At 33.4% G+C, this 4,751-nt stretch overlaps 1 long non-coding RNA gene across 8 annotated transcripts; it reads right to left on the bottom strand.

The window, feature by feature from the left end:
- Positions 1–433: 433 nt before the first annotated feature.
- On the bottom strand, positions 434–3,682 carry LOC110929615. 8 transcript variants are annotated; one of them, XR_004871613.1, is made up of 4 exons: positions 3,283–3,682; positions 1,974–2,393; positions 1,841–1,898; positions 434–687 (listed from the first exon to the last, which is right to left on the bottom strand). It is a non-coding gene; the product is annotated as an uncharacterized LOC110929615 (long non-coding RNA). The 8 variants fall into 8 exon arrangements; XR_004871616.1 differs by having other exon boundaries at positions 1,974–2,338; positions 3,283–3,681; XR_004871611.1 differs by having other exon boundaries at positions 1,974–2,330; positions 3,283–3,680.
- Between the last annotated feature and the right edge of the window lie 1,069 nt (positions 3,683–4,751).

The following is a 4,751-nucleotide window of genomic DNA, read 5'->3' as shown; positions in this document are numbered from 1 at the left end:
ATTAAAACTATAGCTAACAATCTATTTCTTTCCATAAAAAAATAATCATATCACTAATTAAACACCATATCTTAATAATATATCAGAGTTTTGGGTTATAAGTTATATATGGGGTTTAATTTATACGTCTGTCATGTTTGATTTCATATTCAAAATTGATACCATTGACGTTATTATATTTGACTTTTTATAAAGTCAATGAACCTGGAAATTGATACCAGCCACCAAATTTATGCAAATATTATGGGCAGATCAAAACACGGGTAACACCAAATTTTCTCAAAGTTATACCATTCTTGACTTTTCAACGTCAACTGCATTCTACTACCTTGAATGCACATTCTTGACTTTTTAAAGTCAACTGAACTATTTTACACCTTTTGTGTTGATTAAGATCTTAACTTTGAGATGAAATATCAATGAATCCAACGAATTCTATAACAATCACTATATAGTTAACAATGATTATGCATTTGAAGGTGAACATTTAACCATGAAAAGTCAAACTTTGATCATCATTCAAGTGAAAATTTGATAAACCAGATGAAAAAAATTTGTAAGCACTAAGAATTTTTTTAAACATGTTCTAAGTTCAAACCACATAAGCCTGACGTTATTTCAGCATAACAGCTTGAGGTTTAGTTTCAGCTGCAGATTTAGCCACGCATTCTTTCTTTCCACTTTTATCTGCAACAATATAGGAGTAAGCTACAATCTCTATTACGGCTAAATAAGCAAGTACATTAGTAACTTTTTACGGCTAAATAAGCAAGTACATTAGTAACTTTAATGCACATGAGTCTTAAGCGAAAATCTTGTCTGTAACCTATTTAAACATCATTGTCCCGTATACATTAGAGTACGATTTCAACAGAATCTAAGCACTACACTCTACCCATACTGAAATTGACCCGTTATATCTTGATCAAGTAGACATTATGGATATATCTTCCATGATTATGAGAATTTAGGCTTCTTACAGTTCATGTTCAAGGTAAAAAAAAGTTGGCAGTTAGTGACTAAAAGGAAGAAAAACTTGAAGGCCACAATCTCACATCACTGGTCAATTAGTTTTGCTCAGGGAAGTTCTCTGTTTCTGTAGTTTTTTGTTCTGTTTTATATGTAATGTTAGGGCAAAACGTGGCTGGTTGACTTTTATCAAGTTTTTTTTAATAATAAAATTAGTTTTCAAATTTATTATTTGTCACTTAGTTATTTTAGAAGTTAAAAAACTCATAATAAGAATGTTTCTGAGCCTCCACCAGGTAACGCTAAAAATCTGAGTCCATTGTTGCATTAACAAAAACCGAGTCCTAAATCATTCCCTAAACCCACATAGAATATTCAAAAGCCGAGTCCAGATGCACCCCTCAATAATTTGTAATCTCTACCGTGATTCTGTTGGGCTTTAATTTCAAGAAATTGCATCCAATAAACATACCTCATCAAATAAAATCCAATAATTTGCTGGTTGATTTTCATTTCAAAAAGAATCCCATAATACCCCTACCTTATTGAATTTCTAGATCTGGTATATATATTGCTTTTCCGTTGACAACTAAGTTTTTTAAATACTTCCTATATATGAAGGGGGCTTCCTTATTTGTCCACAAGATCTTCCCAATCAGATTAAACCAGTTTAGCACCATCTTAAAAAATACGCATCAAAATGTAGGGATTTTGAGCAACTACCAGGAAATTTATCAACCGATGGTATTTGAATACTTCCATCAATGCAATGGCACCATTAGATTGACCATTCCTGCTAGTATTCCAACTGACAGATTCTCTACTAATACTATACAAGACAAGGAGGACGAGATATAGCAGCTAAACTTACAAAACTAGTTTATTGAGCTATCTTCTTTAGCCTTTTCTACTTGGCAATGAACAACTGCCTGCATAACAAGAAAAAAAATAAAAAGAAAGTTAAGAAAAATATAATGGGTTTTGATAGGATAATTTGAACACACCTTTGGACATTGGCAGCAAGGGTGTTGAGAACTGCTTCAACGTAACTGCGTACTTCTTGAGCCATCCATCGACGTTCTTCCTCTGGATCTAAAACCAATTAACTGGTAAGTGGTAACAATGGAAAACATTGTTCTCTGTAGGTGGTGATAGGAAGAAAGCTTATACACAAATCATTTCCACATCTTGTGCTTTCCAAACATGCCCCCCTTGTGCCTTCCAAACATCCTATGCTTCCATCTGTTCCCAAACTTTCCATGCTTGAACTTACCATGTTTAAACTTACCATGGTGACCAAAATCGTGCGAATAAGCTACGTACCGGCTGCGAATAAGCTGCGTACCGGCCTGCGTAACCAGCTGCAAGACTTTTAAAAGGAGTAATTGTATGATGGTCGAAATGGGTCGAGTTGACCCAGAATACTGTTCACCGTAATAATAACCTTCTATAAGCAAATTTATTACGAGGTAATGTGTATTAAAAAACTTTCACAACTGCTGATTTATCTAACCCGTTTCATTTTAGTTAATTTTTTAGAATCTACTTGCTTGACCCATTTCATTTTCAGCTAATTTATAATATATTACCCATTTGACCCAGAATACTGCTCATCGTAAATAGATGTTAGTACAAAACTATACCATAGTAATAATAATAATAATAATAATAATAATAATAATAATAATCTATAAACAAATTTACGAGGTAATGTGTGTTAAAAAAAACTTTCACAACTTTCGATTTGTTTGACCCACATCATTTTAACTACTTTTTATAGAGTCTACTCGTTTAACCAGTTCCATTTCAGCTAATTTTTTAAAAATTTATACATTTGACCTGTTAAGAGATAAAACATAAAACACATCAACTTGGTCAAGCTAAAAGTACCTATTTCCCTGTATCATTTGACCCGCATCATTTTAACTATTTTTTATAGAGTCTACTCGTTTAACCAGTTCCATTTCAGCTATTTTTTTTTTAAATCTATCCATTTGACCCGTTAAGAGATAAAACACAAAACGTTTGTGAACAGATGGAAAGTTTGGGAACAGATGGAAGCATGGGATGTTTGGAAGGCAGAAGGGGGGCATGTTTGGAAAGCACAAGATGTGGAAATGATTTGTGTATAAGCTTTCTTACAATCACCACCTACATAGAACCATGTTTTTTGATTCATTTTTGTGTGTGTACTATAGGAGTATAGGTGTGGAAATGATTTGTGTATAAGCTTTCTTACTATCACCACTTCATGTAAACACTCTACAAACATAGCAGCAGAATACAATTAACTAATTAAGTATCAAATTATACCTCGGAGCCACTAATCTGATGTTGAACAACCGAAATAGACCGCCTTTTCCTCAATCACTATCCGAAACAACCCTATCTGCACTACCAGCATCATCACCGTCATTATTCTTAGACACAGACCTCCCACGCCTCTTAGAACAAATTCACACTATCACCACCACCAGAAACAACAACAACAACCGAAAACGGACCTCGGATAAATGGTTTAATATGTTATATTGACTTAAGCTTCCTTTTCTCCGATTGGCATCTGTTCATTTAGACCTTGTTATATCGCATCGAATAAATGGCTTAATATATTGAATTTTGGGTGAAACTGGGATTTGGGGATTAGGGTTTTTTGTGAAAGAGAGACAGAGTAGCTTTTTGGGGATAGAAGAAATGGAGAGTGAAGGTAATTAAAGTGTGATTATAGAAAACGTATAGCCACATTTTTTTTATGGTCACAGTTAATAATTTTTAGCCACATAAAAAAACTTATAAGTGACTAAATAAACAATGTTTTTTGGTCGCACAAATTTGAATGTGGTTTATATGAATCATCTTTTAGCCACATCACTAAAAACCTACTATGACGATTAGTAATATTTGGCCACACTTTTCTACCGTAGCTAGTAATTGTCATATTTTTTTATTGAATGTGTGACCAAAGGTTTCAAAAAAATGTGTTTCTGTCACATTAATTAAAAAATCAAACAAATATTGTGGCAATAGGATATCTTTGGCCACACTTTTTAAGTTGTGGCTAGACATGCTAGTAAATGTCACATTTTTTCTGAAAAGTGTGGCTAAAGGTTTCGAACTGGCATACAATGGTCACATTAATAATAAATTATGTGGCTAAAAGTATTTTAAAATATTATAAATGACCTTTAGCCACACATTCTCTCATATGTGTGGCAGGGCGGTTTTGGAAAAAATGTGGCTAAAGCCCAGTTTTGACATAGTGCTTGAAAACCTTATCTAAATGATCTAAGTTTTATGTAAAATTATATTCAACCAAGTTTTGTTTAACATTTTGATGATAAAAGTATTGAACAATATCCTGACCAGGATATCTGACCAGGATATTGAAAACATACCTTTCAAAATAAAAACATAATAAATAAGACTAAAAGGTCAGTTTATTATTATTAGTCCAAAAGATTGTATTCTTGGTTTCGTCTCAAAAAGAGACCCATCCACCAAGAATACAACTAGTTTTAAAGCATATGTACATAAACAGTTGAAGGCTTCATCCTGAAAACACAGGATCCCTCCACCTTCAACTGTCAAACTATTCTACTTGCAGGAAATTAAAATTGTTATAAGTGCAGGACGGCCAGATGATTTAGACCCTACAAAATACAGGTATCATTAAAGACAAACTAACCAGGATACAGGTTCAGTATATGTGTACGGGATACAGGATCTGGATACTTACCTTATTAGGGAAGGAGATCATGGGCTCGATGGATTCCATGAAGCCA

Source organism: Helianthus annuus, chromosome 11 (assembly GCF_002127325.2).
Source record: "Helianthus annuus cultivar XRQ/B chromosome 11, HanXRQr2.0-SUNRISE, whole genome shotgun sequence".
NCBI lineage: Eukaryota > Viridiplantae > Streptophyta > Magnoliopsida > Asterales > Asteraceae > Helianthus > Helianthus annuus.
Note: the sequence above shows the minus strand (reverse complement) of the source record. Positions and strands in the feature narration are given on the sequence as shown.